General features: G+C 40.1%; 1 non-coding gene across 1 annotated transcript; it reads right to left on the bottom strand.

Annotated features, from left to right (window-relative positions):
* Positions 1-11,443: 11,443 nt before the first annotated feature.
* TRNAE-UUC lies at positions 11,444-11,515 on the bottom strand. Its single transcript has one exon. It is a non-coding gene; the product is annotated as a tRNA-Glu (tRNA).
* Positions 11,516-24,725: the final 13,210 nt, after the last annotated feature.

Raw genomic sequence — 24,725 nt, 5'->3', positions numbered from 1 at the left:
TTGCGCCAGGGGAGGTTCAAATTGGATATTAGGAAACATTTCATCTCAGTAAGAGCAGTGAGGCAGTGTCACAGGCTGCCCAGGGAGGCGGTGGAGTCACTGTCTCTGGAGATGTTCAAGAGACATGCAGATGTGGCACTGAGGGACGTGGTTAGTGGGCACGGTGGGGGTGGGTTGGCAGTTGGATGAGATAATGTTGGAGGTCTTTTACAACTTTAATGATTCTACAATTCTAATCGTATGTTAAAATCAATGCCAATTCACATTCTAATTAGATTTGCATAAAGTATTCAAGGCCGCTTTTAAAAAATCTGTAACAATTTCTTTAGATCAAACCTCTTACTTGAAAATAAATTCTGTTCTAACATGAATTGGTTTGACTGTATTTTAGTTTTGAATACATTTTGATAAAGATTAAAATAAAGCAATACAACAAAGTATTGCACTGAGAACAGACTTTTTAACTACAACAATTCATCGCATCTAACTGCAGCATGCTATGTTTTGGTCTAACAGTTATTGACTTAAATATATGCCAAATTCTTGGTCTCACCAAGAGGCCAAATAGCAGAATGCTTAGAAATTTAAGTAAACGTCTAGGATATATATCATAAAACAAAGACGAGGGAGCATCACATTGCAGGTCCTTGGTAAGTTCCCATAGCTGTAAATATAAGATGTAATGGAAGAGCTGAATATACACATTGCCTGGATTGCCCATGTCCCATATCATCTCTGGTGTCACTACACAGATCTGATGGCACCTGTTGCCCAGCTCTTTGAGGAGCCCCTGGGTTTCACTGGGGAGGGTTACCAGGAACAGTTGTTGGAGGCAGGAGCACACAGCCCTCTCATCGAGGTCCCCATGCAACCCAAAACCTGGCAGTGCTCTCAGGTAAGCAACAGGTCAGGTAAGGCACTGCCACAGCTTAGTGGCAGTTCCTGTGTTTCTGACTACACAAACACCTCCACTCCCAAAACTCCACCCAGAACTCGCTCCAGCATTGCCTGACTTCTGATTTAATCCTTTCAAATTATGCTTATATACGTAGATATAATTGCTTCAGGGTCCATCCCTACTGATATGCTCCTGTTTCAAAGGACATTAACGAGAAGAGACTCTGGCCATTACCATTTCGGTTGGCCTTGGTGTCAGAGAACGTGCCTTGGCACATTTAATTTTCCAGTATAGATGTGTCCATGAGGACCAGGAAATATCACTCAGAATTAAATAATTGCATAAAAGAGAATATTTTCCAATATCTACGAGGAAATTTTGGAGGAGTTGACTGATGCCAAATATTTTTTTACACTTGATGTGTCAGCAGGGTTCTGGCAGGTGCCCTTAGCAAAAAACAAGCACATATTTGTGCACATTCAACACCCTCTTTGGGAGATAGATTCCTCCAGCCACCATATGGGTTGTATTCAGTATCCAAGGTGTTTTACAAGTAAATAAAACTTTTTTTTTTTTTTTTTTTTATCATATATGGAGTGCTTAAGTCTAAACAGATGAGGAAAAATAGCAAAATAACAAGACAAAAGGCTCCAAGCAGCCTTGGAAATAACTAGATTTGCTGTGAAGAAATCAAACAAACAGTAACACAAATCTAAATGCTACATAATGAAAAGAGCACACCTGGAGAGGAAGTTTTGACAGCACATTGTACGGAGAGGTCCTAGTGTATGTGTGCTGTCACTAACATGCCTGCCCCAACAAGCAGAAGATGCGCAAACGTCTCATAATGGTGAACTCTGGAAACAAATGCATGGCTTAAATATTGTATTAAAAAACAGGGAAAGCTGATATTGTTAAAGGAGGTTCTGTGCTGAGACAGCCCTGCGCTAAAAATCCAACAGACCTACCAATGCCTCTGAACACGGTGCTGGCACTGTGCCTTCTCAGCAGGCAGGTCCAAACTGGAGGGTGATCAGCTCTGTGCCACAACCAGCACTGAACACTGCTGTCAGATGTCTGAGGGCCATCATCTTTCATCTCGAGCTCTGGGGTTTCAGATAGTTGCTTGAGGAAGTGCAGTGCTAAGATTTAAAGCCAAGTAAGAACAATATGCTGCTGTTACAAATTATGCCCTGCCAAGCCCTTCAACCAAGAACGTACAAAGCTTTGGTTCCTTCATCTTTCCAGAACTGTTTTGCAGTTGAAAACAAACCCAGTCAGCATGGAAAATGTCTGGACCACATGAAAAAACTGTGAATGTTCTCAGTCTGAAACAGCTTATGTGATATCCAATTGGAGGAGTCAAAGGCTCGACTGGTGTCAGGGAGTCCTTGTTGGCCAGAAGTGTTGAGTGCAAGAATTCTAGTTGGCTGCTGGTACACAGAGATGCAGGGCACCTCTGAAGTCTTGCTATCAGTATCAACATGATTTTCTTGTGGAAAGCACTGGTTACAAAGAGCAATCATACTCTCAGATACCAGTTACTCAGAGGCAGGTGAGACCTAAAAAACACCAGCCATGATTAAGTGTAGGATGGAGAGTTGGTAGTCTTGCCCAGGAAAGTCTAGTATGAGCAGCAGCCAAATTGACTTCAGACAGATTTGTCCCACAACACAGCCTGGTCTCTGTACAACACCACAGTCACCACATGTTAGCTAAATTGTGCTGCTTGGTTGGCTATCTGACATTTTATATTATTTACATTTTGCTTGTTGTTATTTTTACAGTCAGTGAAGGAAGAGGATGTCTATCTACCTTTAACAATGGCTTGCAGAATTCAATTGGAGCCAGTTTTCTTGTTGGGCAGAAGCCCATATCACACTGTGCTATCACTTGGCACCAAGGCACTGAAGGATGTGACCTGTTACACTTCCCAACTCAGAATTATCTGCTGTCGAAGTAAGGGATCTGACCATGGACATCTGCACCCAGATGCTCCATCTAGTCCCTGAGTCCCCTTGGTATGCCAAATAGGACAAGGTCACTTCTTAAGTGTGGTGGTAAAAGCACAGAAGTTCTTACGAGAGGAGGAGTGAGGGTCATTTAGACAGAGAAAGGACAAAAGCAAAAGGATTAAAACATGAGATAATCAGAACACAATGACCTGCTATTTAAATCCAGACTGGTAAAGCAGAGGGAGAAGAAATTAATCAAATAGTGAACCAACTATTCCAATTTAAATAGTCAGACATTTCCTTTTACAAATAACTGGTATAAAACAATAGATGGTGGATAGAAGGGACTGAGGATTACATTATTTTTATCAAGCAGTTTTGTACTTGGGGATTAGAGGAAGTAGTATTCATGATCTTTTAATAAAGTCTGGTTTTGGCAGCTTTTTCAGCATCCACATGCAGAAAGAAATGTCAGTTCCAAATATCAGATTAACAGTAAATCTAGTTCTTTTGTTTCTCCTGAGCTTCATCCTATTGACTTTCAAATCACTGAGTGATGTAGAATACCAGAGTGTTTCAGATATAGAATATACTTGGTGGCATTTCAAGTCTAACATTTTGCTCATTGTCCAATTCGGCAGATTGTTTAACAAAAAGCAGCTACGGGAGTCAACAAACCTGACTCAGCAAGGAAGTTACTGGAAAAATTCAAGTTTATAGATTTTTTAAAAATCTAAGATAAACCACATGATTGGGTTTCCAGTTTTAAATAAATTTCACAAAGAAGTGATTAAAAAAACCCACAGTATCTGAGAGAAAGTTAGCAGAATACTCAAAATCCCTTGCTTGTAACTTTAGTACTTGTTTTGTTGTGGGAGTAAATCAGAGTATCAATTCTGTCAGTGAAATTCTTACAATTTTCTGTGGGAAGTATATTGTACTAAAGAGACTCTAATCTAGCAATCCCTTGATCATTAAAACTCTCAATAATCAAAAGAGGGTCAAAAGGCAAACAAATGAAATAAAATCCAGTGATTGCAAAAATAAACAACTGAGCAATTGATGGTAATTTTCATGAAGCATATGCAGTAGTTCATATTGCCAGTGGGCGGACTGGGAACAAGACTGTATTCCAGAAGAAAAAAAAAAAAAAAGGAAAGATATTTGTCCGAAAATGATCTCTTAATTTTTTTTTTATTTTTATTTTATTTTATTTTTTTTTTTGCTACTCTTTTATCCACCACAATTGTGTGGTCTGTTTTTCAGAGAAAGAAGAAGCCAACTGAACTTCCTTTGGCCAGAGATGTATTGTCTCAGGAGTGGAGTCAGGTTTCTCTTGAAAAACTGAAGGCAAGTTTGTTGTTTTATATTATATGTGTTGTTACCAAAGCTATTGTGGATGAAGACCATACCCAAACCATAGCAGACTGTACCAAGTCCAGAGAAATATGTCCTTTTCTTCTTCTCCAGAAAAAAAAAAAAAAACCAAAACTTTTTCCATTGTACCACTGAGAAAACATCTGTTGCTAATCCATGTCGTTTTAGAATACTGACTAGTAGCAGTAGATTAGTCTTAAGAAAAAAAAATCTTCCTTAGTGCCCTTTCTGCACCCTAAACATACCAAATGGGGGAATGCAGATGTGCCAGACTCCAGCAGGAGCTGATGTAAGATGAGCTGGAGGCGTACCCAGTTGTCCAAGAAAACCTTGAGTTTACATGCAAGACTTTGTGTTTTTCTTATGTACTTTCTTTCATTCTTTTTGAAAGACTCCACACGTAAAACCAGTGCAGAAGATACTGGGAAGAAATTTAAAGATGTCTGAGGAATATCCCTAGACCTTCAGCACAGGGAAACATCTTCAGCACATAACCTTCAGATCTCAAAACCTGTGATGACTGCTGGCTCTCTCCATTTTGTCTAGGAAGTGGTCTTTGGCATTTTCTCATCCATTTAGAGATCTCTGTGTTATTAACTCTGTGTCTACTTCCAGGAGAGCACCAAATGAACTCTTCAAAGAGAAGCAGGGGCAGTGTGTCAAGGCAGCCAAACCTCTGCACTCCTGGACCAAAAGCCTATTCACACAGCACAACGTAAAGGGAACTGTAGTGGGACATGGTGCCTTTTGCTGCTATCTAATCTGTAGCTGGGACTGTATTTGTCTATGTCATTTGAGTTGAAACATAAATCAGATCATCTCTGCCCATTCTGTTTTTGCTATTGCCACATTTACTTCACTCATTTGCTTTCTTCTATATGGAGAGTATAGCACTCTCCATTATCAGAATACTTTAGTTCCTGGAGTAATGCTGTTTTTGAAATTTCTCCCATTTCTCTTATTTTACCCTTTTCTCTTCCACTATGTTATTCCAGCATTCCCATAGTGCAGCATGAGGTAAAATATCTTCCCTTCACACCACAGCCCTGATTCCACATTTGGTGTGTGTTCTCATTTTATGTCTCTGCCATATATAACGTACAACAACAGTCTTCATTACAGATTTTAAAGATGAGGCATCAGTATGCTCTTATGCTCCTTATACAAAGATCAAACACTCTTTCCTTTCACCCTCCTCATGATGTAGTCCTATCCACATTAACTTTAACAGGTAAGCAACTAGTGAAGAAGACAAGACAACAGTACCTCAGCCCTTCATTGCCCTCTAGTGCAGTATTTCATACATAGACATCTCTAATGGATGTCATATTGTCAGTCTAAGTCTATCTGTCTGACAAGGCAGGATGGTTGTTCCTAAAGAAGGCTAATGCACAAGCGTTACGGATTTGGGTCTTTAAAATAGAGAGGTGTGACTTCTTCTATTTAAGTATTTTGTTTTAATCTGTTAAAAGTGAGTCACAGCAGTTCTGCATCTTGGGTGCCCTATAGAATTTAGGTTGCAGTGGAAGGATAGAGATTCAGGACCTCATGAAGGCACTGTTAAGGCGCAGAATGTGTTTCCATCTCAGGTTTGCACTATCTCAGTTATGGGGGTGTTTGGATTCAGTGACTTTTTCTGAGCAGAGGCAAGTTAGAGATTGAAGGATCTGACAGAAGAGGACAAGCATACAGTGAAATGCTTAAGATAAAGGGAAAGGAACAATTTAATTAATGGCTGATGTGGTATTAGGAGCAGTGAGAGAAATAAGCAAAGATGGAAAGAGAAGCTCTTGACACTGTTGAATGGAGTATCATGTTGGTAGTACCATTACAGAAAGACATACGTGGGGTCTCACAAACCCAGCTTCTAGCTAAAGAGGGTACTTTCAGCACACATTTCCTTGCATGTTGCACTGTGTGTTAAAGACAGCTGGCTGAGAAATGCAAATGGCAGTATCTCACTTTCTTGAATCTTCAAATTGATAAGGATTTTTTTTCAAAAAACATAAATATTTTTAAAACAAATGAAATTATTCCTTTTTCACACTTCAGTGTGTCTTTATTTAAACATGCAGATGATTGTTTCAGAGAAGTCTGTTATTTAGGACATGATTAAAGACCTAATTTATCTTTTACAATAGATGCTATTTAACAGTAACTTTCAGATGACCAGTGAGTCAGAGCAAGGGAAACTGTGTTCCACATGCATCTTATGCAAATATTTCTTTTTACAGTTACCAGGACTTTGAGAAATCAAATACAGGATGAGTTGGAAATTATTTTAATGCGAATAGTATAAAAAAAAATTAAAATGTACATCTCAAAGATGACGAACCTGCTCATTCCATCTACTTTTTCACCTGAACCAGGGAATGCTCTTAGAACAACGATGTTAACATCATGATGTTAAATTATATGACTATTTCTTTCATCTGACAATGGAAGCTTCACAGAATAGCTTTGCTTGTATTGGTGTGGTCCTACTTCCTCATGGTTAAAAGAAATCATTTTGTTCACCCTTTGCAGGAATGTAAAAATTGCATCAAGAACTGAACTGCTAGCAAAGTCAGTGGAGGTTTTCCTATTGACTCCACAGAAACAGGATTCAGATCTAACAGCTTGCCCGGGATACACCAATGTCTGTTAGATTCCATTTGAGCCTACAATATGATTTGCTGCATAGTACAAGGAAACTTGTTTCTACGAAGGGCTGATTATTTTGATTCAGTCTAAATGACTTTTCAAGGATCTTTATGTCATGAAGCACATCAGTCCTCCGCCAGCAAAAACAATAATAAATGAATAAATAAAATAATAATCTTAAACTAGTTTAGTTTTTCAGTGCATTTATGTTTACTAAGCTGACCTGATTTTTTAATTAATTTCTTTTTTTAAAAAATCAGCTCAACATTAGCCTGTTTTCTCAACAAAAGCACTTTCCACTATGGAAGTTTTTAACAGGTTGCCTATGCTCTCTTGCCTCCAAACTCCAGGCTTCCCTTGGCCACACTGTCCTCTGAACAATGGGAAAAGCCCTCCTTTGGGAAGGCCTTGTGGTGACCCACAGGAGCCAACATACTCCAGGGCCATGCACAAGGCTGTGTATCTAAAGCTACAGTGGTAAAGATGAGTCTGCAACATCCAAGCTGGAGCGCCCTCCTTGTCACCCAGAGATGTTGATAAATGTTAAGTCATGTGGTCTAGGCACTTCAGCAGTCAAAAATGTTTCTGTCTGGAACAGGAACAATGAAAAGTGATGACTGAAAACATCAAAATGTTTCCCCCTTTTCAAGTACTCACATGAACTGAGGGCAAAGTTTCCAGCCCCTCATCCTGGACACCCTGGGCTCAATCTCTGATCATGTTTGTTGGGCAAATCATTTTTGTGTCCCATACTCTGGTTCCTTTTAGTACATCTCATCCCTCCCTGAGAGAAAAGCTCTAATCCTCCTGGCCTCAGAATAGACCTTGGATTGAAGTAACCTTTGCAACTGTCAGCCTCATACTACAAGGTCCCTTTAGGCTGAATGGTACTTTCATGTAAGCTTCTATGAGAAAACTTCTTAACACCACATCACAGCTTATTTTTTTAGAACAGAAGATTAAAAGGTTTTGAAAGCAGCATGTTTACTGTAGATTGTAGCAGGCAAACAATGTAATCTAGAAGTTTACCATCTTTCATCAGAGAACTTGAGTGGCATTTCTTTAGTAATTTACCCAGCAAGTCCCTTGCTATTAATCCTGTTCCATGTCTCCTTCAGAAATTTTTTGACTCTGTTTCCTGGAGTTTTGATTCTCTTCCATATCCTGCCTGGGACACATCCCGCCCCAGTGGGCAGAATTTGCTGAATTCAACAGCTGCACAGATGTACAGCATCAAAGCAGATGGCATTTACAGCAATCCTAAATGCAATTGTATTCCTCCTTGCCTCTGGACAGTCAGCACCTCCTAGGACCAAACACATTTTCATACTGTAAATCCGTCACAGTATTTAAAGACACTTATAAACATATGGAATTCATAAATTACTCAAGAGCAGTCCAGCATCCTTTTTCTGAAGCTAAATATTCTACAGAAATGCAAACTATTATTATCATGTTATGCGACCAATAGCAGTTAGAAGTAGTGAAGAGATCACTGCCACTTTCTCTTTGCACTGTACTATCCTAACATGTGTTTAAAGTCTGTTGGACATTTAAAGTTCTGAATAACCCATTGCTTAACAACTTATTTGTATGAGCAAAGAAAATGAAATTAAAACAGATTGAGCATAACTAAGTAATGTTAATAATCTTAAAAATAGTGAGCTAACTAAGTTAGGACAAGCAAATCACTTTCTCTCCATTTCCATCAGATTTAAAATCAGGGTAGTTTGAAGAAAACGAGTCAGCTGTTGTTACTGACAGTACATGCACACCATTTTCCATTGGAATGTCTGGGGCAAAGTGTACTGATACAAGTACAGGAACAGCTGGATGTACTTTGAGGAAATAAAAAAAAAAAGAAGGCAGCTTCAGGGGGCATTTTGATATAAAAGGAATTTGTCTGAGATGGTTATGATCCTTTAGATTAATGCCTCAGCAAAAGACAGTTGATGCTGAAGTCTCCCTCCCAGCTTTGTTGGACTTTGGATGAGGCCATAAAGCAGATTACAGTGTGAGCTGAACTCCGTCCTTAGCTATTGCAGGTGTTACTCTTCCAGATACAAATTACTGGTGACTAACAAATACTGAGGGACCTTAAGTATTTCTAGCAGATGACACTGATCTAGTCATTGAAGAAAAGACTTGCTTCTGATTAATGAGTATTTGGTGAGTTTTCAATACATTGTGGTTACCCTGACCTGCAGCTTTCTGCAACCACTGGAAGTTTGTTCCACTGCTGTACTTGGACCATACAGTCAAAGGTCTCTCTTGTGGTGAAAACTGTAATGTTAGACAGTTTTCTGTCTGGGCTTACTGCATAAGTCTGTTCACTAATTCACTCTTTGTTCCACAGACACATGTTATATAGGTCTGGAGAACAGCATGCTGAAAAGACGTACGGGGAGAGGTGAGATAGGGCCAGTAGAGGCCAATGGAGCAGAGTGCACATTTCTTCAAGATGCAAAGCTGTTCCAACTTTCCCTGTTCCAGAAGGCAGAGTGGTCCCAAGGCAGCATAACATTGGCTTTTCTCCTTCCTCTCTCTCAGCAACCACTTCTTCCACAGAGCTTGTCCAGCCAGAGGAGAGAATAAGAACTTTGTTTTGATCAAGGATAATTTTATCCTCTTTCTGGAATGCTGTCTCAGCTATAAAGTGACTCAGAAATGAGAATAGTTGAGGGAGTCTATGGATTCCTATATAGGTGAAAAATGAGACATTGATCTCTTTTCAGCCCACTAGAAACACTGCGGAACAGAAGCTTTTTATTTTTATTTAATGCTTAATGACAATATGAATGCAATGAATACAAAGAATAACAATTATAATAACTCACCCAATACTGTCTGGCAGCGTGTAATTTCAATTCATCTTTACTTTCCAGGACTCTGATTCAATGTTATAAAATACAACCTGCAATGTGCCTTGGATTTTCCTTATCAGCATCACTAGGAGTGCTGTCATTCCAAAGTAGACAAGGAGATCGTGGCCCCATTCCAAGAAATTTTGACAGAGCTGGTTTTCATGGGATAAATTAGTGGGGAGGAGAGGAGAGGAGAGGAGAGGAGAGGAGAGGAGAGGAGAGGAGAGGAGAGGAGAGGAGAGGAGAGGAGAGGAGAGGAGAGGAGAGGAGAGGAGAGGAGAGGAGAGGAGAGGAGAGGAGAGGAGAGGAGAGGAGAGGAGAGGAGAGGAGAGGAGAGGAGAGGAGAGGAGAGGAGAGGAGATGGTGATCAGGAAAAGTTCCTAAAGAACAAATGCCAGTGTCTTCAGGAAAGGCGCCATCTTCAAGCTCTTCTTGGGACTACAGGCTGGTCAGCCTCACTTCCATTCCTTAAATGTGAAAGAGCAAATAACACTGGAAATCACTTCTAAACATAGAAAGGACAAGAATGTGATTGAGAATCATGAACATGGTGTCATCAACATTTGCAAAGAGGAAATCATACCTGATCAGCCTTTTATGCTCAGATGATTATCCCATGGGATGAGAAGAGAGCAGCTGTAGAATGATAGAATGACTCAGGTTGGAAGGGACCTTAAAGATAGTCTAGTTACAACCCCTCTGCAGTGGACAGGGTTGCCAACCACTAGATCAAGCTGTCTAAGACTGAGTCCAACCAGGCCACCACTTCTTTGGGAAACCTGTTCCAGTGTCTTACCACTCTCTGATTAAAAGATTTCTCCTCATATCTAACCTAAATCTTCTCTCTTTTGGTTTAAACCCATTCACCCTTGTCCTATCATTATAAGACCATGTAAAAAGTCAGTCTCTGTCCTGCTTATGAGATCCCTTCAAGTGCTGGAAGGCCACAATTATGTCTCCCAGGAGCCTTCTCTTCTCCAAGCTAAGCAAGCCCAACTCCCTCAAACTTTCCTCATAGGAGAGCCCTCTGATCATCTCTGTGGCTCTCCTCTGAACCCACTCCAACACCTCCACATTCCTCCTTTGTTGGAGGCCCCAGGCCTGGACACAACACTCCAGATGGGGCCTCACATGGGCAGAGAAGAGAGGGACAATCACTTCCCTCATTCTACTTGCCACCTCTCTTTTGATGCAGCCCAGAGTACTGCTGGCCTTCTGGGCTGCAAGAGCACACTGATGGCTCATGTCCAAGTTTTCATCCATTGGGTACCTTCATGTCTTTCTCCACAGGGCTGCCCTCAACGAGTTCTTCCCTCAATTCGCACACATATCTGGGATTGCCCTGACCCCAGTGCAACAACTCGCGCTTGACCTTGTTGAACCTCCTAAGGTTCGTGTAGGCCCACTTTTCAAGCCTTTTCAGGTCCCTCTGGATGGCATCCCTTCCTTCTGCTCTGTCAACTGCGCCACTCAATTTGGTTGGTGTCATCAGCAAGCGTGCTGAGTACACTCAATCCCCATCGTCTATGTCATCGATAAAGATGTTGAAGAGCACTGGTCCCAAGATGGCCCCCTAAAACTATTCTTTATAGCTAATGGGAACTTCTCTTCCTCTCTCCAGTCTGTGACACTGCCTCCTGTCAAGGCCAGTGCTTTTCTTATCCACAAAAGCCCCAAAACAGGTACCATATGAAACACTAAAGGATTTCCCACACCGGGAGTCGAACCCGGGCTGCCTGGGTGAAAACCAGAAATCCTAACCGCTAGACCATGTGGGAACACAATGGCTAGTTCTTATCTTGACTTAAGCAAGGTTTTCAACACTGTCTCCCATAACATCTACACAGAAAAGCTGAAAAAGTATGAGCTAGATATCAGTGATGTGAATGGTCTGAGAGGTGAACAGAAACTGCCTGAACTGTTGAGTTCCAAGGACTGTGTTCCTTGGTATGACAGAGGAAAGTCACTGATGGTGTACCAGGGTTTGAGAATGAGTCCAGACCTGTTTGACATTCTTTATTAATGACCTGACCGGTGTGGCAGAGTATACTCCCAGCAAATTTGCAGATGATGCAAAACTGAGAGGAGTAGCTGCTACACTATACTGCTGTTCTGTGAGACCTTGACAGAAAGGAGAAATGGGCCAACAGGTACCCCACCAAGTTCAAGAAGGGGAAAAGCAAAGTGCTGCGCCTGGGGAGGAATAAACTCCACACACCCGGACAAGGTGGATGGCAGCTTTGTAGAAAAGGCCTTTGGGGCTACTGCTGGACAAGGTTAACGTGAGCCAGCTATGTCCCTTTTTGACAAAGAATGCCAATGGCCTCCTGGAAACACACCCCTTCCAACACCTTCCTCCCAGCAGGTTGAGAGAGGTGATCTTACCCATCTGCTCAGCATTGGTGAGGTCACACCTGGAGTGCTGTATCTAGTTTTGGGATCCTCAGTACAAAAGAGACCTGGACATATTGCAGAGAGTCTAATGAAGAGCCACAAAAACGATTAATGGATTGGAGCACATCTCTCCTACAAGGAAAGGCTGAGAGCACTGGGACTCTTCACTCTGGAAGAGGGAAGGCTCGAATGTACAAATGGCTGATGGAAGATATAAAGAATATGGAACCGGACTTCCCCATAGTGTCCATTTACAAGACAAGAAAAACAGACATAAACTAAAATATAGGACATTCTGTTCAAACTTAGGAAAAACTGCTTTGCTGTGAGTGCAGTTGAAAGCTGGCACAGGTTGCCCAGAGAGGTTATGAAGTCTCCAGTCTTAGAGATGTTCAAACCTGATTAGACATAGCCCTGAGATAACTGCTGTACTTAACTCAATTTGAAGCATGAGGTTGAACCAGGTGATTTCCAGAGGTGCCTGCCAGCCTCAGCTGTTTTGTTATTCTGTGGTTCTGTAGTTTGGTCGCATACAGCTGGACCAGCATGTACCAGGATAGCCTTCACATCCTTCACACAAGAGTGCAGTCCAAGCTACAGCCTCACCTTTGTCCCTCACAGCCAAGACACTGGTAGAAAAGAGTCAAATACAGTGGAATCTTCCCAATCTTTTGAGAATGTGCATTGGCTTGATGACAGAACTACTGGGGGCTACAATCTGATTTTGTATTAAAACCCCCTGTTCAAACTGAAATAGAGAAATGGCAGTCAGCCTGAAGGGGCAACACTGTCAGAGATTCCATTTTTCTGTGAAATTTACCTACAAAATGGGGCTGAAAATCTGGATAAGGTGGAGGCAGGGAGGAATCCACAGCTGGGAGGAGAAAGGGAGAAGGAGACGATGAGTTTTATTTTAAACATATGTATTAATCATGGCACAGAAGAGAAATAAGGGTGGGAAACTGCAGCTGGGAGGGGGAGGGCAGACAGAGGCGCTGATGATTATTGTAAATATAATTATTAAATCATTGCTCCAAGCAGGGAACCAGGGTGGGAATATGCAGCTGGAAGGTGGAGGGCAAGGGGAAAGCAGCAATTTTATATTCAGTGCTTATACTGAGCATGGCTCGGGATGGGACCAGGGGTACAGCCTTGCAGCTGGAGGTGGGAGTGCCACAGGAGAACACTGGTTCCTAGACCTGTCACATTAAAATATGCACATCTTGCCTCCAAGAAACCATGGTGCAAAGGCTTTGCAAATCTTGCAGAATGGGAGAGCTTTTATTTTAAAGGAGTGAGGGAGAAATCTTGTTCACCTGCTGGGTTTTTGCTAAGCTCTTGCAGCTCTATTACAAAATTACTCCATAAACTTTTACAACTGGCCTCATGCCAGCTAAATGTCATTATTAATACTGCTATGGAAAGTGCCAACAGAACTGAAATACTCATGGGGAGACGCTGCAAAAGACATACAAAACTCCAGACTTTTGGACAGTCAGAATAAGGAAAGGGAGAAGGGGGAGGAAGAAAATTGCCATATGGACCTTGTACGAATTAATGGGGTTTATGACAGAACAAAGGTCAGTCATCGAGATTGGCCGCTGCCAGCATGTTTTCACCTTGGCCAAAGTAATTGCATACACTCTGGTTCACAGAAATAGGATGCAGGATATGTTAAAGGCAGAGAAAGGTAATATTGTGTGGTTTAGATATTCTACAGTGATAAGCATGACACTGCAACAAGCAAACTGTGAAGAGAACAAGATCCTTTCCAGTGCTGAATGCTTTCACCCTCCAAAGCTGTCACTGGGAGCAGAAGGTACTTACAAACTCATGGGGTCTGGCTCTCAGCTGTGTCATCGCCTCTCAATGTCTTTCAGTCTCTGGCACAGTCTGTTGGAAAAAGGATCATGAAGAACTCCTTTGATTTGGTCCTCCAACACCTGTGGCAATGCAGCTGAAAATTTCAGAGCTGAAAAGAAAAAAATAAGAAACCTTTTAGTAAAAAATATATACAAACCATCACAGCACACCAGGAGTGTCATCCAGCTCTTGATTTTGGGCTTATAAGGGACAACACAAAGTAATAAACTCCATAGTCACATGTCATTTGGACATTGATTACCTGTGTCAGAGAAGGCCTCAAATTGGAGATTTAGAACTGGATTGGGAGAAATAATAATCAAATTTGGAATAATCTGACCTGAAGTTAGTCTGAGACTCGGTGCAGTTCATAGGTAATGGAAAATTCAGGTCTATAAAAGCTTGTACGTTCATTCGGGCCCCTCAACCTGTTTTAAATTCCTCCCTGGATAATTCTGAGGGAAGCTGAATGTCAGTTAAAGAAGTCACATTAAAGCTAAAGTTTTTAGATCTTTTCAGTACTGAAAATTTGTCATATTCTCATCCTCAGGTTGTAGGGATATTCTCTGGCTTAACCACTTTCCTGAATATGATTGCTTTATTGAATCAGGGCCACAGAAAACATCTGTCTCTGCAGCACCGGGGATGCTCTTCACAAAGCTCATCATCAGGAACTCCTTCATGAATAAAGCATTAAAGCAATATTTTCTCTCTCTCTTTTTTTTTTCTTTCTGCTATCAATTTAAGAAAAAGCACCATGAGTAGAACAGGACCTGTGTCATTGTCTTGTAACTAATCACAGTGTCAGTCTTTTGTGCCCTTTGCATAGCAAAGCACTGATAATAATAGAATTGGTCATTAGAAAGGAAAACGTCATCTTGCCATTTTCCTGCCAATTAAAGATTGCTTCCTGTACTTTCTACTGTCTTGTCTAGATCAAATTTTAAAGTCCCAAGGATTCAAAAGTTCACAATTTCCTGGGAAAAAAAAAATAACTCCAAAGAGCTCAAATTTAGAAGCTTAGTTTAGATGCCCCCTTCTTAGCTCTATTTACATTCAGCCTTTCTCCTTCCTATTGAGTGGCTTGAAGAGATGCTCTCATAAAGTACACCATTTCACTCTTTCATATCCGAAACTAAATATTATAAAAGTTTATAAATATATTTATATATTTGAATATAATATAATCTAAATATATATCAGTGTATTATATCAACTTATAAATAAATTAAAGTATATATATGATTTTACGAACAAAGTGAACTACTTATATCAGTGGTCTCTGGGTATTGACAATTAGAACTCTACAACCTTAGTTTAGTTGCGGTTTACACTTGCCTTTCCCCAAAGATTTCAATGAAGTGAATGCATTCATATGAAGAAACTTGATTCTAGAAGTTAACAAATTAATAGGCATCATTGTGCTTGATTTTAATATATTTTATTCATATATTCAGAAATTGATTTATCATAGAATTGTAGAATCGTTTGAGTTGAAAGGGACCCTAAAAGGTCATCTAGTCCAACTCCCCTTGAATGAGCAGGGACACCTACAGCTACATCAGGTTGTCTTTGGTAAATCCATAAAAAAGCCTCCACGATCTTCAGCAGGGAAGTTCTCAAGTCTTCTAAGTTGTATGCTTTCATTGTGCACTCAGTCTCAGTTCATTTTAATGTATTTGTATATTTATATGCACTTAAGGTAAGACTAAGGAAAGATGCCCAATGCCCATAAAGCACAAGTAACAGGACTGACTAACGCAGATGTATTTGTCTCTTACCATGGTGGAAGAATAGAATATAAACTCCCTCTGAGCTCAGGCACTGTGTCTAATCTAAGGCAAGAGGCTTTTTGTTCATCTGTTTGTTTTGCTTTTCTTCTTTTTTTTTTTTTTCTTTTTGGTGGGTGAATTCAGGCACATCAGATAAATATTTCTCTAGTCTTGATAAGACAGTAGATAAGATTCTTCTCTGGTTCACACTAAGCATATAATGGTATAACAGTAATGACATTGGTGAAGTCTCTCTCGATTTGCCAGGTGTAAGCAGAAGAGTCAGATCATTTTTTATTTCTTTTTTGCAGTTCTCCTATCCAGCCAGACAGGTGTGCTGGCCACATTATGTTACCATATGTCAGGAGGAATGGTTTTTAAAGCAGTTAATACTATATTTGGGAAAACCCTATGTAGCATATGCCATTTAATATACACACATATTATCCATACAATTATACAATTGGGTAAAATATACAAAATCAAGATGTATTTAGATGATTTTTGGTCATAAGCCAATGCAAATATTATTCTCCCAAGATTCCGGGAAGAGATTAAGTGTAGAGCTGTGACTTGTGCAGTGTTCGCCAACTGCTGACTAATTGCACGCCCATCATTATTGCATCCATATATACAATGAGGGTGAAAATTCAGGGGAGAACCACACTGCCAGCATACTTCAAATAGCAATGGTCATTTTGAAGAAAATTATCATATCTTTTTCCAGTGTTAATTTCACTCAGTTGTTTTAGGGTCTTGTGGGACTTAGAGCATCATGCCATGGAGAACAAAGTACCAAACGTGTATAGAATAAATGAGAAAGCAGAGACAAATATATGTGTACAGGCTGTACAACATGTTCAAATTTCTGTACTAACTAAATATAAAAGAGGGAGAAAACGACACTGCACTGCTTTTTATGCATACTGTCTCTCAGCAAACATTTTATAAGACAAGACTCTGGGAATGCTGTACATTATCACTGGGGAAAATAATTACAGCAACCACAATGTATATAAAGACAGAGAGGCATGTTGGAAAAACATTTCCTATAATTGTACTGTGACAAAATGTGCAGCTAAATATTATACACATGGTGGAAATTACACCACAATTAATGGCATGCCTCAAACATAACTCATTCTTAATGTTTTTTAGTAGTTTAGAATAAGTGGGCTATCACTGTCTGTATCGTGTTATCATATCATTAGACAACAATTCTCAACAACTGTCATAAGTCAGGCAGTGTTGGTGCTAGGCAGAAGCTTACCTATGTTTGTGATGCTTCAAAGCGCAGTGATCAAGATACCTTTCCCCCACCCCATTTAAATCTGGATGTAAAATGTTCAACAATTTAATTGAATCATTTTTGTTGAAAAGTATGTCTGCATTTAGGGAAACTGAGTTTGATTTCCCCTCTGCCACATTTAGCATCCTGTGGCTGGCAGGCAATGTGTTGTGTGTTTCTTTAATTCTAACAAGTGGGTTACTTTGATAGCAGTTTGTGCTCTCAATGAAATCTCTGCATGCAGAGCATTTTCCATTGCGGCATGAAAGACAAGCTGTGTTATTTTCTGGTTCCTTCAAATCTGGAAGACAGCTAGCTAGGGCAGTCAGACACATACAGCGTGTTGTCACCTAGGTGAGAGCTAAACCTGTATCTCAGCACTGCATTGATGGGTACCATTCTGAAGGACACACCCCTTGAACTTAAGAGAACATTAGTGCCCCAGTCACTGTAATCACCTCCACCACTTAAAGACCTACTGATATGCACGGGCATTAAATGCCTCTTCCACATCCCGGCCACACACAGCATGGCTAATTACTCTCGGGGAACTTAAACTCCCACTTCAATTTCGACAGGACTGCACTTAATTTCAGCTCAAATCTCTTCTACAGCAACAGTGTTTGCTGCAAAGGATATCAGAGCACAGGGCTCCAAGCAACTTTCTGGGCCATTAAGTCAATTCTCCTGTTACTGCAAACCAACACAATGTACAATCTTTTTCATACAGTCTTCAAGCTGCAACATAAAAGTAGTTGTTGGGTTTTAGCCTCTGTTACTCAACTGGAGAATATTCCAAAGTGCACTTGCTCTAACAGTGAGGAACTGTCTTCTCTTTTCTAGTTTGAACTTGTTTCTTCTCTGTTTATACCTACTATATATGTGAAAATATCTTCAGTTTAAATGGCTCTTTTTTCCCTGCTGCTTTCCCTTCTTCTCCTCCTCTTATTTTTATAACCTTCATCTGTTAGACTTTCAAGTCGCCTTTCTTAACTGTGAATGGGCAGACTAACACACAGTGCTTGAGGTCTAGCCACAATATTGTATGAAGATATCATCATTTCTATCACCTCAGTGGCAGTAATTTCACTGGAAAATTCTGGGACTACATTTGGTTTTTCACCGTTACATCAAATTGATGGCTCTCAGTTCTTTGATGAATAAGTACAAGAGGCTCTTTCACAACTTTTTTTTTTTTTTTTTTTTTTTTTTTTTTACTAATGATTGAACTCAGATTTTCTAGCATAACTTTTCATTAATTCTATTATTGTATTTTATCTCATTCCCATCTGGGTCTTAAGACTCTGCCATTTCCAAAACATGTGGATTGGCATTGCTTCTAAATTCTATACATTAGTAAACTCTACATTTGTATGAAGTCACAAAGAAGGTATTTAACAAAACCAGTGTTGGTAATCAGTCCGGTTTGATCCATTCCCTTTCCACAGACCCTGCTGCTGACCACCATTACTCCTGATGCCTAATTTACAGTTCTTCTCCTGATTTGTCTTGTTATAACTAGCAGAGGCTGCTCATTCATTTCCAGAGCATGTTTTCCTGAAATCTTGGTGGATGATATTTACCATATTATTTTTGTCCAGAAAATCAGTTGTTAAGTACAGTACAGTTAAGTAATAGTACAGTATGATCTACTTTTGCTAAAACTATGATTAGTATTTTACTGTTTTTCATGTACCTCTTTCAAAGCCTGCTGTAGATCTTTGAGTACTGTTAGGTCAGATTTACATGTACATGGATGTCTGGATGCCTTTTCCCCAATTAAATACAGACATTTTCTCTGCTGCGCTCCTGGCCTGATATGTTCACTCAGACCAGATGATGACTGCACTTGCTACCAACCTTGCAGTGCTCAACAGCACATCTTTCAGTCTCTTGTGATAAAGACAGGTAACATCAATCTCACTCAGCCTGAAATTCCAAGTTGAATTTCTCAGTTCTCTGCCTCATTCCCACTGATCCCCTCCCATTTGTCCTCAAGGCCAGTATTGTCATCCTTGCTGAACACTGGGACAAAGTACTTAAAACACTTTGTCTCCAGGTTCACAGTATCCTTAGTCAGTGTCCAAAGTTCCAATTCTGCTTACCTAAAGTGGACAAACTCTGAGGTTTTCCTTTATATTCCTTGCAAAGCCCAGTTCAGGTTGACATCAGTCTCCCCTCAGTCCCATCCCTTCTGACTGTCCTATCAAGGCTTTCCCGTAGAACAGTCATTTTTCAGTTCCTGTAGGTTCCCTACTCATTCACTATAATCTTTCTGAGATAATAATTTCTCCAGTCAGGTCTGAAACACCTGCCTTTATGACTGTCACCATTACATGTGATACTTTTCTGTATTTCTCAGCATCTTTGACCTGAAGCAATTCCATGCCTTCTCCACTTTTAGGACCCTGCACTCCTCAGCCCCACCTGTCTCCAAGTTTATCAATGTTTTCCCCACTGAAATCTGAAATCTTAACTAGAGAACTCCTTGACTCAAGACTACTTATGTTGAACAGCCCCCATGTTCCATCCAAGAGCTGACTGAACTTTGTTAGTGGATGAAGTCCTTGCTGAGTGTAGTATGCAGAGCCAAATCCTGACACCTTTCTTCTGTCTTCTTTACTCTGGCATAAGTTTGCTAAAATCAATGGGAGTTTTATTTACATAAGAACTAAAGGAGTGAGCCTATACTTTGTAGCCCTCTTTGAAATCCCTTAATATGAAAGGCACTACGCAAATACATTATTATTTTTACTTGCTTTTTATAAAGCACAAAATATTATTGGCCATTGAAAGTTTATGGAAACTTGATGCAATTGCAGTTGGCATTGACCTTTTCCCCAGCACAGGAGTCCCTAGGATAACACAGATGTCATGTGCAATGAAATTAATGTTGTGGGCACAGCTGTTTAGTAAAATAAAGTGAGATAAAAAGAAACAATTACTTAATCTGATATGGGATCTTTTCAACTTTTTTTCTCTACCTTATGCTACAGTTTGCAACTTATTGACCCATCCAGTTCCAGACAGTTTTTTTTCCCTTTTGTAAAACCAGTTTTCACTTACACGGACTGCTGGGAAGCATTATTCCAAATGATGAAGTGTAGGAAGTAGAGCTGACAAGAACATTTTACATAGCTAACATGTACACCCAGACTTCTTTTCTGCAATTTACTTATAGACTTAACTTGATTGTTCTCAGGTTAATATGCACAATTTGGAAAATTGAAATAACCTTCTATAACGTTCAAACACAATCCCATAAACTGAATCAGTTGTTAAAGTAAGCTTTACCTCAAGACCCCACAATGAGGTATCTATTACCAGGAGCTCTAAGCAAATGTTCTTTTAATTAGCTACATTTATCTTTAATCCCTGTTTTGACAGAAACTCTAACATAAACATACATTACAAATACAGAAAATCCAACTCAAAGTATGGTTAATTTTTATGTTTGACAGAGCCATTTGGAAAAAATAACTGTGACCTTTTTGGAGCCTGGAAAAAAAAATCTTAATGTGATGTCATTATAACACAGTTTCAGAAATCAAGAAGAAACAGTGGCATCTGTAGCTAAAGTACAATAACAATTCTTAAACTATTCCTTAAAAGAGGCAATAAAACCCTAAAAAGACCTTTGGGCCTTATGCTGAGGCAGCTGCAAAATCATGTTAAATAATTTCTGTAAGGACAACAGTAATTACAAACCCGATTAAAGTTTACCTACATTTCATTCCTAGAATGTCTGCAATGAGGACCATGAAACCAGATGGTTACAGAGAACACGTGAGGGATATATTCCATCAGGCATGTCCGTTACCTTGGAAACAACAGGAATAACATTATCTTTAGTGTCTATTTCTTTACAAAACTGTTCATTTAAGTGCTGCTGCCAACCTAAGCAAAATCCATATGAATACTTGAGTATCAGCTCAAAAAAACAGTTTGCCTCTCCCCGCCCTGCAATAAGTGTTCTGAACATTGCTGAGTATTACAAGAATGGCAGCAGAGCATATCTTCTCCTTGGTGTATGTCATATTCAGCTGATTTTCTACAACCTTTCTTTGTTTTTCTTTGTTTTTCTTTTTTTTTTCTTTTTTTCTTTTCTTTTTTTTTTTTTTTTTTTTTTTTTTTGGAGAGAGAGACAATTAGATTTGGGTTAAATTTCTGAGCTATCATATTCAGAGAGTTCAGTTGTTATTTGAACAAAAATGAAACCAGATGATAAATAGTTCCTCCTTTCTCTCTTTCTGTACTGATAAAAAGAACCAGAGGCAGAGCAGAAGAGAGAGACTTTGAAAAAGACATGAGACAGTGAAGAAGGCTTTCACAGGAAGGCTTAACCTTGTAAGTAAGCATGTGGATGAGAAAACAGTAAATCTGAAGTTGAGTGAGAGAGTGTCTAAGAATAGAGATGATAGACAGCACTGTCACCGTATTAACTTGAGATACTCTACCTTCATCCTCCCTGCTGTGGATATTTCATCTTCAAGAAGATAAATGCTCCATCCTCTCTTACCATTTCTCTCTCCTCCTGTTCCACAGAAGTAATCAGGAAACATAGGCAGTACTATATGTAACAAGCCATGTCCAGTCCTCCCACAGCCACAAAATGGCGGACTTTCTGGTTTTCACTCATCTATGTGTGGAACACATAGATTATCTGAAATGATTATATGAATCCACTGACAGCAGCAAAGAGACAGATTTCAAAAGGATCTCGACATCTGATCATAAAATCATAGACTGATTTAGGTTGGAAGGGATCTTTAAGATCATGTAGTTCTCCTGTTACAAGGAAGGACACCTCCCTCTAGACCAGGTTGCTCAAAGTGACATTCAGCCTGGCTTTGAATGCCTCCAGGGAGGGGACATCCAAATCTATTGGATAAAATGATACATGAGGTGAAGGCTTAACTTGCTCCTAGAAAATTATATGGCAAAAATCCTATGAGTATCACTGTGCAGTGCTTGATCTAACACCCCCTCCCTCACAAAGTACACTGAGCAGGTCCATCCCACAGCACATATACACAGGTTAAAGCGTTTCAGCCTCAAGATTGTCTCACCATATGTTCCCACACCAACAAGCTCAACGATGCGTTATGCCACACAGTCACTAGATCAAGAGTCCTGGCCAAAATTTGTGAAAACATTCCTAAGATGACATGAATCAGAATCCCATCTTTTCTCCATCCAATATTCACATCTATGGAAAAAAAAAAAAAAAAAAAAAAAAAGCTTCTAACAAAAAATGGAGGAGTTGAACATGTCATACTGCGTCAGATCTGCAGCTTAGGAATTTCACACCTCAAGAGGCTGGTGTGGAATATGCATCACAGTGGCTTGTGGAGGGAAAACAAGAGAGGGCTGAGATGCAGAGACACAGCAATACAGGCTGAGAGTAAAGCACCAGGGCTGTGGTAATGTGTGTTACAGCTTGGCTTGCCATAAGAATATATCTGCATCTCTCATGCCTTCTAGGCACTGGTGTATCAGAAATGTGCTTTATACAGGCGGTAGCTGGGACTGCCCCCTCAAGTTCATCTGCTTACACAGGAGCATGAGGTCTGTGACAGGGGCACGAGAGCCACAAAAGGCTGAAATTTCTGCTGCTGGAAAGCTGGAGATATTCACGTCTGAGGGATATCACATTACCTTGGTTCTTTCCACTTTCACGTTCAAAGCTCTGCATACCTGTGCCCTGACCCCTACTTAAGTCCAGTGTCTTATCGTATTCCCTCTCCATCCTCCACTGAGGTCAGTGTTTTTAAACTCGTTCCCTTGCCCTCCACATGTCACAGAGAGCATTTTATTGTTATGGGTCAATATTTGGGCACTCTGATCTCACAAAGAGTGAGTTCTTCCCAATGAAAGTTGACTGGTGCTATCAAAACAAAGAGCAGTAGATTTTACGAAGTGCGTTTTTTGTTCCCGTCCTTAGAGCACAAATTAAAATGAAGCACATTTTCCCAGCAATGGTGACTAAATTCCCTGGAGTTAGCCAGGCATTCCCACAGTACACACCTTTGTTTGGCTGCTCTGATGGAAGTTGTTAGGATGCTGATTTGTCTCAGTATTTGAGCTTGGCTTACAGGACAGCTACGTCCAAGTGTTTTTTCCAGGATGGAATCTTCTTTGTTTCCCCTCATTCCTCATCACCCAGGAGAGATGGAGGCAAGTACCATGGGTTGCAAGGGACGCATCTCCAATGACTACCTCTGCAAAAGACATATTACCACTTCACATAACCGGGAGTGGGGAACGTGACACAACCCCTCATTTTTCTTTTTTAAAAATATGCACATAGGTCCCTACGCTCCTGTCACCTTACTTCTATTTCCACATTGCTGAATGAGCAGAGTTTTTCACCTGCTCCCTCATATCTAAAAATTGTCTTCATATGTCTGGGTGAGAGTGGCTCCAGAACAACCTTTATTATTGCACATATACTTCCTCAACGACTGGCTTTGTTTTCTGAAACATCTGCAACCTGAGGCCCAATTGCCCCATACAGGACAGAAACAACTACCAGCAACTCAGCTGAGCCACAGCTTGGCTTTACCTTCAACCGTTTTGACTTACCCATCACTCTTATTTTTCCTCTGATAGTGGGGAGAATCTCCATCCTAGGCTATCCTTGGCATCACTCCAAGCCGTTAAGATGTGTACAATAGTTTAACTCTTCCCCTCTTCTTGTCCTGAGAAAGTAGAAACCAATGTGTTAGCTTTTCAAAAGTTCTCCCTTTAGTATTTGTTGTGCTTTCTGCTTTTATTAAAAAAACAGTTCAAAGAAACAAGCCTTCCCTTGGACCAGAAAGTCATGCTGCAAACGACGAGGGAAAATTTTGGTCCCAATAAATATATCCTGCAGCAATTAAAGGGAAGTAAACAGAGCAGGCAGAAAAGGACTGGAAACAACAGAATGGAGCAGCTGCGTGCATTGCATTAAAACATGTTTATCATCTGGTCTACTTGGAGTTGTATTTTACATTGTGAATTTATTATATTTTGGCTTAACAAACTTGAATTCTCACATTCTTTCAAAGTTATAAGTAAGTCCAGATATCCTTCCCACATATTTCTTCATGATTTCAAGTACTGTTTTTTAGCCCATGAGTAGTATGATAATAATGGTAATAATGATTAATTTCAATATATGTAAAGAAGTTAGGTCACATCAGATGCATTTTTCATATCTGGTTCCCTTTGTCGAGACAAGATGTACAGACACCTGAGTAAGAAACTGAACTTCATTCTTGCTGGAAAATCTTGAACGCCACAAAACATAACCACAAGTAAATTGAACAAAGGAGAAATACTGTAGAAAACCATGCCAATTTTGAATTTGAGAAAAAAAAGTCTGAAATTACTTTAAAATATCCTGTAAGCAGGACAAATGGAATTTCCATTGCTTTTAGAAGATTCCCTCCTTCCTTTTCTCTCCTTTGGGAAGGAAGGAAGGAAGGAAGGAAGGAAGGAAGGAAGGAAGGAAGGAAGGAAGGAAGGAAGGAAGGAAGGAAGGAAGGAAGGAAGGAAGGAAGGAAGGAAGGAAGGAAGGAAGGAAGGAAGGAAGGAAGGAAGGAAGGAAGGAAGTCCTTCTCAATGACTGCTACTAAACTGAATCCCTGTAATCTTTATCCAAAGAATCAACTTGGATGAGAAGAAATT

The sequence above is a fragment of the Gallus gallus genome, chromosome 2, assembly GCF_016699485.2.
Source record: "Gallus gallus isolate bGalGal1 chromosome 2, bGalGal1.mat.broiler.GRCg7b, whole genome shotgun sequence".
NCBI classification, from domain to species: domain Eukaryota; kingdom Metazoa; phylum Chordata; class Aves; order Galliformes; family Phasianidae; genus Gallus; species Gallus gallus.
This window is presented reverse-complemented; position numbering and strand designations above follow the sequence as displayed.